General features: G+C 36.0%; 1 protein-coding gene across 8 annotated transcripts in view; it reads left to right on the top strand.

Annotated features, from left to right (window-relative positions):
- Positions 1 to 13450, top strand: part of HDAC9 (histone deacetylase 9) — a 911611-nt gene that overhangs the window by 220745 nt on the left and 677416 nt on the right. Inside the window, exon 1 of one of the 8 annotated variants that reach the window (XM_072783871.1) lies at positions 7654 to 7730. The exons of the other annotated variants lie outside the window; for them this stretch is intronic. The gene's annotated coding sequence lies outside the window, so the exon portion shown is untranslated. Of the gene's footprint in view, positions 1 to 7653; positions 7731 to 13450 lie in introns of those variants that run through there. 8 annotated transcript variants of the gene reach the window in all.

The raw sequence follows: 13450 nt of genomic DNA, 5'->3' as shown, positions 1-13450 counted from the left end.
AGGAGGAACTGTGCTGTGAATGGTATGAATTCTTATTTTTTAGGACAGTGATAATGACTGAGGCCATGAAATCCTTTGCGTTGGCTCTCCTGTCCGACTCTGAAAGATGTGTCATGGTCGGATGGGTAGCTCTTCAAAGTATCCCTTGTTGTCTATCATGTTAACTAATCACCAGCAAAGGACTCTTGAATTTGACAAACTTGGGATTTATTCTTAAAAAATGCCACTAACTCATGGCACTTGGGGGAACTGTCATTCTTTCAGCTGATTCATTTTTTATTCATTGTTCTCTGGTACACGAGGAGGAAGGGAGCTCTATTTTGGTAGGTATAATTTCATCCCTCAGTGAAATTCTGAGGCTGCAGATAAATCTGACATTTGCTCTGCACTTTGTTTCTCTCTTTGGACTCTCCCATTATTGCAGTGGGGTTGTGAAAAGAGCCCTGGTTTTGGGGGTGGGGAGGTAAACTCTGATTTTTGCTCCCTGCTCCACATATGGTTAGCAGTATAAGCTCAGGCAGTTCCATAGCCTCTTTAGAGGAACTGAACCTTCCAATTGCCCATTTTCCAACATATTTATCTAAGTCATGCTTAGGAAGAGGAGAGAGCAGATATAATTAGCGTTGACTATGCAAATGTTTATCTTAGTCTGAACCATATGCAATGGGGATTCTTGTAGATAAGTCAGTTTCATATGGTTCAAACCATTAGATCTTATTATCCACACTTAAAGCCTAAGGAGGTCCTACAGATTTCTTATGAGATTTTCTTACTATTATAGTCAGATCTGACTTGAGTTTAAATAGTGGAGCAGATAGATATTGTTCTTAGTATCTACAACTATTTTTTCTGTCTCCTCCCTTTCTTAATTCCTTTCCTTTCCAGTTAAATACTTTCCTTTCCTTCAGAACCTTCATGATCTTCTCATGCATCAGTCTTCCTACTTCATTCATCTTCTTACCTACTGTACACGTTTTGAACCCTTACATTCATTCCATGTGCTATGTGAGATCAAAGAGGGCAAGTGAAGAAGACCTCAGAACTGATGGTAAAAATCAAGAACAGGCCACATTAAAAAGGGATGATGCCTCAATGTTGCTAAAGATCATTCCATTTTAGCCACAAAATTATGTGGTAAGCTTCAAAAATAGTGCGTGGAATTATAGGAATAATAAAATTAAATTGGAAAGCAGTTGCTTGATTTAGATTAGCATTATTAAAGTGTATATAAGTTTTGGGAAGATACTTTGGAAAGTAACTCTATATACTGTCTTGTTGAAAGTTCACACTCCTGTCTTATTTTAGGTAGCATATGAGTAATTGCCTTATTAACTTTTCTTTTCTCAACTAAGTCAAGTTCTAATCAAAGTGTGCACCTCGATGCACAATAGAACCACATAAATGTTATCCATTTCTTTTAACTTTGAGAGCTGTAACTTTGAATATTTCATTTAGAATTTATATAAGAAGCAAGGCAAAATTGAAGTATTTCTGCTTTCCATTATGTTTTAGCCTCAACTTCAAAAAGATACTTAACATTTCAAACTAGCTAAATTTATTTTACTCTTCTTCTAGGTGAGAATTTCTTTAAGATTTCTAGTGGAAGAAATGTATGGCTTCTATCTCCCTACACCTCAAAGGCCCTTTCTCCTTTATTTAAAACATCTTCTGACAGTGACATGTAGAAAACTCTCCTCCATAGATAAAGCCAACATGAAAATCATCCTTTCTTTTTGGTAGATTTAACAGCCTCAAAAACTGTTCATCTATAAAGTTGTGGCATAATCAGAAAATTATTTTTTTCTAGTGTAGTACTTCAGGATTTGAATGTGAGCAACACAATTCGGGTTATTCAGTTTATTTCTTTTTCATAATCAGACTTTGGACATAGGAAAATGTGTTTTTAGATATCAAAAAAGAGGTATTGAGTGTAATTTTCATGATCATAGACTATAACAAAAATAGCTAATTTTTGTGGATTACCATATTAGATACCACAGAGTACAATTTCCCTCTGGAAATATGGTTAGATACATCTTTGGTTGTCGAGGAAAATAATTTTCAGGGTTTACTTAATGTGAACATATCACTTTTGATACACTGCAGCTCTTATCTCCTACTTACCAGGAGGTTATATTTTCATACTGAAAACATTTAATTCTATAGACAGAGGCAGAGTGTTTGTTTATTTTTACCTTGACAGCATGCTGATTGCTGACTCAGTAGGGGCGTCCAACGTGTTTTTCTAGTTAAGGGGTACAGGAGACAAAGACAGGTATGGATAATAGCAGGATTTAAGAACAGGATTGAGGGCAAAATGTGAGGTCCCTCTGGGAGAGAAAAACAGCAGCTAGTCTCAGGATGCAGGGAAAAGTAAGAAGCGTGCCCCTTCTGGAGAAAAATCATCCAGTAAGCATAGGGGAAAACTTGGGAAAGGATCTTCGGGAGGGAAAGAGGACTTCGGAAGACTTGGGAGTTTGGGAAAGAGAAGGGGCCTGATTCAGTGACAGACATCAGGAAAGGGAGTGTATGATGGGGAAAAGAACTTCATTACTGAAGAGTAAGCTCTATGATAATAATGACCTCAGAGGTGGTTGGACCCCTTCTGGAATGAATGGTATCAGATGTACACTTGTTACTTATCTCTTTGGAAGTCTCTTCATAAATAGCAAACTGAGTCTTCTAGTTATTCAGGCCCCAAACTTTGGAGTTATCCTTCATCCGTGTCTATCTCCCAGACCCACATACAATTTGTCTTAAATTTGTATTGACTCTATCATGGAAAAAATATCTAGACCTAGGACTATTTCTGATCACCTCCATTGCCACTCCTCTGGTTTGCACCATTGTTTTCTCTTAGCCAGATTATTACAGTGGCCTCTTACTTGATGATAGCATAGCTCTTGGCTTTTGCCCTTGTCCCCCTGTTCTCAGCACATCAACCAGAGGGAGCTTGTCAGAACCCTCCAAAGTATACCTTTCTCCCTCAGAGTGAACATCCTAGCCCTCATTATGTTCTTTGAGCTTTACTATCAAGGATTCTCACCTGGTAGTGCATTACAGTCCCCTGGGGAGTTTTAGAAATATGCTGATGCCTTGGCTCTAACCCAGACCAGACAAATTTTGATCCCTGGGAGTGATGTGAGGACACTGTATCTTTGAAAAGCTCCCATGCAATAAATTTTGGGATATCAGCAGTGAGTAAGACCAAATTCCAACTCTCCAGATTTTGACACCTGGCAAGGAAGATCAGAGCACCCCACTCAGATAACTGTAATACTCCTTCACAAGTGCTACATTAGCAGGGTGAACAAATTTCTGAGGAACCTCAAGGGAAGTAGGGCAATTACATACAATGAAGAGAAGTCAAAGAAGTGGCATCCTGCCAGGCCTTAGGGATGAGAGATTGTCTCCTAGAGAGAAGGGGAGAATATGTGTCCCAGGTGACTTTATGTATTATGGCTGGGGGACGCTAAAAGGAAACATGTTGATGTAATTAAGAGCTGAGGCAGTAGAATCAGACAGAGGTGGTTCAGTTACTTCAGCAAATGGCTTCACCTTTTTGTGCTACAATTTCCCCATCTGTACAATGGAGGTAAAATCGTACCTACCTCCCAGGGATGGGAGAGTTACCACTGTATTTGATACGTTGTGGGCACTCAGTAGTGTTAAATTTCTACCTCTAAGGAGGCATTTCTCTCAGTAGTGTTAAATTTCTACCTCTAACGAGGTATTTCTCTCAAAAAATAATTGAAAGAAATAGTTTTAAGTGGTTCATGGCTTATATTGGGTGCTGTATACCCTACCTACTCAAAGCAGGATCAGCAAACCTGGTATTGATCAGATTTGCAATGCTTCAAGCCCCATCCAGAACTGCTGAAAAGAATCTGCATTCTAACAAGATTCCAAGGTGATTTGTGTGCACATTAAATTTGAGGAGCATTTTCTTAAGGCATATAAAGATGAATAAAAAAATAGCTCTTGCCCTTATGGAGCTTAGAGGTCCCTAAAACAACTTTAGTATTTACAGAAATAATTATAATGCAGGGTATAATGTGATAAGTGACATGAGACATCCATGCCAAATGCTAAAATACCACAGATTGTTTTAAGCTCAAATTGAAAATAGTATAAAGTTTCTTCTCTGACTGATAAAGTCTGAAAGTTCTTAAAGCTACAATGAACACTTTTCCTTTTCTGCTAACCTCCAAATGCTGTAAACGTAGAGCTTAACATGTATGTAAGTGCAGAGCTAAATCGGGGCAGTTGACGGTACAAGTTGAATTGTTGCCTGACAGAAAAGAAACAAGAAGTAACAAAAGGTAGTAAAAATGACCCAGTAATTTTAAGTCTATGAGACGAAATAGACTCCTCAGAGAAAGATCAAGAGTAAGACAAAGCATGTGAATGGAAAGAGTACAATTCTTCCAAGAATGGAAACCTTAATTCTTGACGCTTAGCACTTTTGAAAATAAAACTTTGTGTTTGAATTTAAAAGCAATGAATAAAACAAAGAAATGGCCAGTTGACCTTATGAACAAAACACTGATTTATTAATTATTCTTCTTTAACTAGTACTGATTTCATCTCATCAAGTTTACCATTGCAGGTTATCAGAACAGGTAGAAATAAAACCACTTAGAAAGAACATCATTAAACTCTGAATAATCATTACAATATACTTAATATTATTGGAAGTATTATCAGCAAAATGAATTAAAAAGATTGTTAAAAGATAGAAGGAGACTAGCTTCAGGGATTTAAGAGAAACTGTACCCATTATTCTACTGTTGCCACCTTCAGAAAAAAACAAAAAACAAAAAACATTTTTTAAAGGAGATACAGAATAAAAGTTAAGACAGTTAAGATAATTTCCATGAAATGCAGTGGTTCAGTCCCTTCCTCTGATGAAATGGAAATTGTCAGATTTATGCAGAAGCTGATAGCTTTGAATTTGAAGATGGTTTCAGTAATATTATAGTTATCATGTTTTATTTGATTTTACAACACAAATATTTAGTCCCCCCCACCCCGTTATTTGTTTCCTTTACTAAATCTCAGCTGAATTTCTTCTTTTTTTGGTTCCTTGTGGTATAATGTGAAGTTGTTTATTTGAACTTTTCTTTTTAATACAAGCGTTTATATCATAAATTTCATTCTAACATCTGCTTTTGCTGCATTCCATAGGTTTTAGAATATAGTGCTTTCCCTTTCTTTTGTTTTGAGACATATTTTGATTTGCCACTTGATTTCTCATTTGGCCCACTGCTTGTGCAGTAGTGTGTCCTTTAATACTGACATATTTAAATATTTAATATTTACATTGTAGATTGTCCAGCTTTGTATTGTTGTTGATCTTTAGTTTTGTACCATTGTAGTTGGAAAATATACTTGGTATGGTTTCAGTTTTCTTAAATTTGTAATATTTGTTATATCTTTTTCCATGTGATTTAACCAGGGGATTCTTCTGTGTGTACTTGAGGAAAATGTGATTTTTATTTTTCTTGGATGGAATGTCTTAACCAGGTGTTCTGAAGTATGCTTCAAGTAAAAAATGTTCGTGTTGAAAAAAAAAAAAAAAACACTTTAGCCAAGGGTACTCACTTAAAATAAAGCCTATCAGAGAGGAGATGGTGGGAAGATGGGTGAAATATGTGAAGGGGATTAAGAGTATGCTTACCATGATGAGCACTGAGTGATGATGTATAGAATTGTTAAATTGCTATATTGTCCACTTGAAACTAAAATATCACTGTATGTTAACTATACTGGAATTAAAATGAAAAACTTGAAAAAAAAATGAGTACATAAAATTTTTCAAGGTTGGGGATGTTTCACTTCAGTTTGTGATAAAATCACATGGCCTGGTGTAATATAGGCAGAAATAATCATTTGAAATAAATGTTTAACTGGTTTTGTCACTGGCTATAACTAATGGTGTTTGACAAAAGTAAATAAATTCAGCTGAGTTTTATTCTTGAAACATAGATGTTGTATATAGTGAAAACAATTTTCAAGGTGACAAATTTGACCGATGAGACTCTAATATAGAAATGAAATTGTTCATGGTTGATTTTATTTACTCTTGTTTTTGTTATTAGTGAACATAAAGATCTGTTTTATTTCAAATTGCATTTTTGTCTGGCATAATTGTTTTGGTTTTTACATTTTATAACTTCAAATTGAAAATTCGTACTTGAATATGTTTCTCTTACAAATGACAACATTCTTAGGGTTAAAAAAAAGATTTATTTATCTGAGAGAGAGAGAGCGCTAATGGGGGGAGAGGCAGAGGGAGACAGAAAGAGAGAATCCCAAGCTGACTCCCCATGAGCACAGAGCCTCAGATCATGACCTGAGCCGAAATTAAGAGCCGGTCACTTAACTGAATGAGCCTCCCAGATGCCCCTTAGAATTTATTTATTTATTTATTTATTTATTTATTTATTTATTTATTTATGATTTTATTTATTCATGGGAGGCACAGAAAGAGAGAGAGAGAGAGAGAGGCAGAGACACAGGTAGAGGGAGAAGCAGGCTTCACACAGGGAGCCTGCCATGGGACTCGATCCTGGGTCTCCAGGATCAGGCCCTGGATTGAAGGCGGCACTTAAACCGTTGAGCCACCAGGGCTGCCCTATATTTATTTTAAATAAGTTTAAAAATATTGAACTTAATAATTTTAGAAATTATTAAGTCTACTCTGGAATGAAAATGATGCAAATTTAACTAGCACATAAAAGCTAACTTATTTATTTATTTATTTATTTATTTATTTATTTATTTATTTATGATTTTATTTATTTATTCATGAGAGGCACAGAAAGAGAGAGAGAGAGAGAGAGAGAGAGAGGCAGAGACACAGGTAGAGGGAGAAGCAGGCTTCACAGAGGGAGCCTGACATGGGACTCGATCCTGGGTCTCCAGGATCAGGCCCTGGATTGAAGGCGGCGCTAAACCGCTGAGCCACCTGGGCTGCCCCCTTAGAATTTTTAAAAAATTCTTTTGGACAAGGGAAGCTTGAAGAAAGTATAATTTATTTATTTGTTTTTAAGGTTTTGTTTATTTATTTGAGAGAGAGAGAGAAAGCAGGGTTTGAGGGGCAGCAGCAGAGGAGGGACAAGCAGACTGTGCTGAGCACAGAGCCTGACATGGAGCTCTATCTCACCACCCTGAGATCATGACCTGAGCCCAGATCAATAGTCTGGTGCTTAACTAGCAGAGTCATCCAGGCACCTTGGAAGTGTAATTTAGATAACATGTAACAAGAAGCAATAATACTATATTCTCAGCTACTTTGTGCAAATATAGTGGATATGTCACACATTCTTTTTAGGAGCTAACAATCAGTTCTCAATTTCTCTTCAACATTTATATATTTCTGATTTTGTCACAAACACAAAACATACTAGCATGTTTTACAAAGAGTCCGATTAGGAAGAGGAGCTTGTTCACAATGCATGTGGTCTGTCACCAAAATGAATATATATTTTGGATTTCTCAGCACTTTTAAACTGTTCAGATTTTTAAAAATTCTGTAAGAAAGTCTAGATAAGAGTTATATACTGTATAGGTTATATTTTCTTATGTAAGTCTGTCTTTGAAAGTCATTTATATCTGGTTATATTCCCTTTTGTAGAGTGTGGAAGGTTTCTAGAAATCTGAGATCTTCACAGTTGGAATCCAGAGGACAGCTGATATAGGTTGTTAACTGAATGATTAAGTCAAAGGTAAACATAGATCTTTCTCCGCAGTGCCCTATTTTTCCCTCATTTCACTCTTTTATGATTTGTAGCACTTCAAAGTATTTTTAAAAGCAATCAAGAGTAGAGGAACTCCCTATCCCTGCCATATATCCCATGTGCCAATGACCCATTAAACACCACAGAGATGTGTGGCAAGATATCTATAAATGAATTCTTACACTGATTTTTATTTGAGCTCATTTTATATTTGACATACTACTTACAGGACTTTATTTAATAAGGAAACATCTTGTTTTCATTTTTTTATTAGTTTGTAGAGTGCATATATGATTACAAGTAGTTATTTTTAGAGAAATCAACTTATTTCTTAGGATAAGCAGAGTTATGTGCTACAAATTTTTTTTAAGATTTTATTTATTTATTCATGAGACACACGCACACACAAGACAGAGACAGAGATACAGCCAGAGGGAGAAGCAGGCTCCATGCAGGGAGCCTGATGCCCTGGACCAAAGGCAGGTGCTAAACCACTGAGCCACCCAGGGATCCCTATTTGCTGCAAATTAAATTTAACCCTCTTTCTGCAATATTTTACTTTTGGTTTACGAATCAGAAACTAGATATATGGGCATCTGGATGGCTCAGTTTGTTAAGCATCTAACTCTTGATCTCAGTTCAGGTCTTGATCTCAGAGTTGTGAGTTCAAGCCCCACATTGGGCTCCATGCTGAGTGTGGAGCCTACTTACAGAGAAAAAAAAAAAAAAAAGGAAAAACTAGGTATGATTGGCCAGAAAGTATAATGTTATCATATAGTTAATTAGCAGTAAGAACTACATTTTTTAGTAAATATTAGTTTGAGTTATATGAAATTGCTGATATTTGACCACTGTTGGCCTATAGATAGGGCAGTAGCATGTGGTTAAACTTAATAATAGAGGCCAAAACATGGAATGTTACACTAATTAAAACAATAACAAAACAAAACATGAAATAGGCAACACTTCACTCTTGGGGTTCAAATTTTTATGCTTGAGAAAACAAAAACTAAAAGAAAAACACATATTTCTGAGGAACTTGCTGTTTTTATTATCATCCCATAAATGTGAAAAAGCTAATTAAAACTATTAATAACCAGAAAATTGAGGATAAACTTGAAGAGCCTATACCAACTAAGTTGGATAAACAGCAAAAAATACATATGAGTTACTCTGAAATAATTTTTTGTTTCCTAATAACATCAAACTAACCAAACTTCCTGATTTTAATTAGTGAGGAACAACTTCTTGGTTATTTTAATCTACTTTTGGTACTTATTTCCTTTTTTATTGTTATAGGATTACATGAAATAATAACACCAGTTTACTCCTTTGTAAAAGAGGAGGTTGTGCTAGAAACTCTACGGTGTCCTTTAGCAGTAGGCTGCCATAGAAATGGGGGAAAATAATCTAACATGGTTTAAAGGATATTTATTTAAGCAGTAATTATGAGACTGGAAACATCAGAGTGGAAATGAGGTATGGTTTAGAAGCCTCTTTGCTTTAGCTCATTTATTTTTGGAGTTCATTAAAATGAAATTGTCAAAATTCAAACCATGACTACTTTCCTCTTTGAACTTTTTAGTTTCAGAGAAAAAAAACTACATAGTAATTTGAGTGGGCTACCAGGAGAGGCCAGGCTACCCTCCAGGGGTTTTGACAGTGTGGCACTGAGTTTACTCATTCATTAAGTTACTGTCATGTGTCAGGACGGGACTTATAGGCTGTAGGGTGTGGACCTTAGCAATGGAGATCTAAGCACTTACTTGGTTAGCGTATTGGGACTAGAGCTCTCATACAGGAGCAGGCTCTTGTAAACCAGACTCACGAGATATTAATGTATGACTCCAAATGCAAATGTATTGGTGTATGATTAAAATTATTTGCTCCAAATGTTCAGAATGTGATCCTACTCCGTGCTAACTCACTGAAAGTTGCTTTACAGGGAAACTCAAATTATCACTGCAAGGCCAGTTGGTGAGTAAGGTCTGAAGAGAGAATGGAATGAATTATATACTTCAGTGTTCGATGTTAGTTTCTGATTATTTCAGTGTCTCCAATTTTACAATAGTTAGTTATGCACCTGCCAGACAGACTTACTTGCTCAAAACTATGGACCAGAGTGTACTGTCCCATAGACAGTATTTGGATGCAGATTATATGTGTTGTAGACTTCTGTTTCTTTTCTTCATTTCACATTATACTTTCATCCCTGCCCCAGAATTTTATATATGTTACTAACCCAACTGCTTAGGACTTTGCCCCAAAAGGTGCTTAAGAGATAGATGTTTATCAGTCGATACATATAGTTGGCTTAGTAGTTTTGGTTATTATTTAGAAATAGTACTTATTTTACTTCTAAGATACATTGGGTATAAAATATAGTTTATTGCTTCATTCTAAGATATGTATATGTATAGTCTCTCGTGTGTGGGTAATGAGAAGGGCATGATACTTATCTTTTGTGCCTTGATGCTTTAGAAGTTTAATTTTTTCTGATTACATTATTTTGCAAAAGTTCTGGATATGCTGATGGATCTTGGATTTTTTTTCTTTTATTTTTGCTTGCCAAATAAAGGTTAAGATTGTGAAGACTCTTTCCAGAGTCAGCTTCAGAACTAGATGAAACTTGGAGCATCCCTAATTCTTCCCAATTTAGTGAGGCTCTTTTTTTTTTAAACTTTTTTTTAAATTTTTTTTTTATTTATGATAGTCACAGAGAGAGAGAGAGAGAGAGAGGCAGAGACACAGGCAGAGGGAGAAGCAGGCTCCATGCACCGGGAGCCCGACGTGGGATTCAATCCCGGGTCTCCAGGGTCGCGCCCTGGGCCAAAGGCAGGCGCCAAACCGCTGCGCCACCCAGGGATCCCATAGTGAGGCTCTTTGTGCTAATAGTGATTTTAAGTTGCAAGAGGGAGTGGGGGAAGGAGAACCTCTTTTTGACACACTTCAAGGTCACACTTCAGATGCTTAGTCATTTGTCAGGAATCTGAAACTTGTTGCTGGTTCTAGTCTAGTCTTCACTGAATGGATGATTTTTACCCCCTAAAACTGCTGTCTTATTAAAATTAATGCTTACACAAGATACTTTGCTTGTACATAGAAAAGATAATTTTCATGTTTTGATAATCCCTCAAAGCATGAGTCTGCAATGTAGACTCATGGGTTGAAAAAGGTACTAACTTTGAAAAACCAAAGCAGATTAATCTTTCAGAATACTTCTGAAACCACCAACTTCTGTTTTCTATTTTATATTTCTATACCTAAAAAAAAAAAAAACCAAGCAAAAAACTATTTCCCCACCATTCTCTCCCCCCTTTCTAAAAATACTTCCCTCTTCATTTGCTACCCCATAACACACGCCAAAATTTAGCCCATAGTGAATTTTTGTAGCCAACTTAGAACCCCAAAATAGAAACTGCTGACAGTTCCTTAAATACAGTAACACTGGCAGGTGCCTTGGTAATAAATTCACAAGCTTAGAATCCACAAAACAATAAAGTTATGCAAATTGGAGCATGTAGGAAGAATAATCTGAAACAAATGGCAAAGCAGTAAGTTTAGCACTGGGGCATTCTGGTTTTACTCACATAAAACAAATAATCCTGAGGAGAATCATAAGGAAATTTAAGATCAAGGAGGAAGAGGCACAGACATAATAAGTAAATGAGGATGGTTTGAGCTGACCAATTAACAATTGATTTACCTATCACCACAACCATAGGGGAGATGAGAAACTGATCATATGGTTTTGCATTTCAGGTATAAATAACAAAAGGCCAATAGCAAAAAGAGAGCTATTCTGATTGTAGTTATCAGAGTTGCACGGTTTTAATTGTTCCTTCAGCAACATTCCCATCAGTCATATTCAGATTAGTTGTTTAATTTTAGTTGAATAATCAAGCATGCAATACATTTTGAATTCCGTTTATTTTAAATGTCCCCACTTAATTACCTTTTACTTTTGTTATTAATCCCTGATATTATTGGGGATTATATATTAATAGAAAGTTGTTTTTTTTTAATATAAAGAAGAGGCAATATGTTCAGTTAGCTTATTTTTAGGAAATGCATATTTTCAATTAAAACTTAAAATAGCTCTAACAACCACATACGAAAATGGAACTGAGGCATATAGCACCACCTTTTGTTAGGTGTGTGGTAAAATGTAACTTTTGAACCTATGCTATGGCTTGCAGACTGTAGCCGAAATGTTTAGCTTTTTCTTTTTTTTTTTTTATCACCTTTAAGTAATTCTCAAAGAAGTTACAAAATGCCTGTTGTGTGCACAGGAAAAACATAGTAGAATAATGACTATTTTAAATTAATAATTTAGTCATCCAGAACATGAGAAACACCTAACTCTGGGAAATGAACAGGGGGTAGTGGAAAGGGAGGTGGGTGGGGGCATTGGGGTGACTGAGTGATGGGCACTGAGGGAGGCATTTGATGGGATGAGCACTGGGTGTTATGCTGTATGTTGGCAAATCGAACTCCAATAAAAAATATACAAAAAATAATTAAGTCATCTTATTTGAGGTGAAAATATATTGGATGACTATACGTTTGTTGTATGTGGGAGCTGTAACTACCCTTTTCACACTGTCACCTATTACCTAGTGCTGTTTTCTGGCTCTGGATACATTCTGAATATTACTGAAATAAAGGACAATATCGTTTACAAACTAGGTTTTACAAAAATTGAGTTTAAGGACATGGTAGGGACCATCTGTGCAAAGCCTCTCAGGAAGAGGAGGTCTAGAGAAATATGTAGAGTCACAGAACTAAGTCACAGATGCTCAGGTCACAGAACCAGGACTGGAACCCACACACTAAACTTCTGTCAGGCTCAGTACACCTTCCATGACCACATTTGCCAGACATTTGAAAGTTTAGGCATGTTTAAAAATAGTGCGTTATTTTCTTTGGAGTTCTAATTAAAATTCTTTCTAGGGAGAGGAGTGGGAACTTGACACAGATATGAAATAATTTTTCAGATTATTTTCTCACTTAAACATTTCAAACTAATGACTAAAATGTTCTGGTGGAGACAAGATTGACCACTAAATATAACATGGTCTGTGTAACCAGAGTTCCCCTGAGAGGCTTCCTCATCTCATCTCAAAGATGATTTTTTATTTTTTCACAAGTCTATAATTTGTAGCTGTGTTTGTATGTCTCTGTATGTGTATTCTCTAAAAATCCTCTTCCTCATACATTAGGCTTGATTTTCACTTCTCTTCTAGCATATAATTGTTCTAATTAGATTCATGAGAAATACATAAAATTTGTGAATATCCACAATTGGGCCAATAAAAGAAAAGAGCACATTGGAAGGGAACTATGGCAGAAGAACCCTCCAAAAAATGGTTCTTCCCTGGCTACTCTGTCCTAGATGTGAGATGCTGGGCAAGTCATTAGGCCTCTGTACATTTCCATTAATTCATTTGTAAAATATTTTTCTTAAAATTCAAGATAGTGGTTATTCAAGTGATTGAAAACACCACTTCTCATTTGGGCCTGTCTTTTGTGTTGAAACTTGAAGTTATTCCTTTTCCTATACAATAGACCATGAGCTAATAATTTTGTTAGGGACAAAGAAATCAACAATTACCTTTTAAAAAAAAGATTATTTATTTATTCATGAGAGACACACAGAGAGAGGCAGAGACATAGGCATAGGAAAGAGCAGACTCCATGAAGGCAGC

Source organism: Canis lupus, chromosome 18, assembly GCF_048164855.1.
Source record: "Canis lupus baileyi chromosome 18, mCanLup2.hap1, whole genome shotgun sequence".
Classification (NCBI taxonomy): Eukaryota; Metazoa; Chordata; class Mammalia; order Carnivora; family Canidae; genus Canis; species Canis lupus.
The sequence above is the reverse complement of the archived record's forward strand: the minus strand, read 5'-3'. Positions and strand labels throughout refer to the sequence as shown.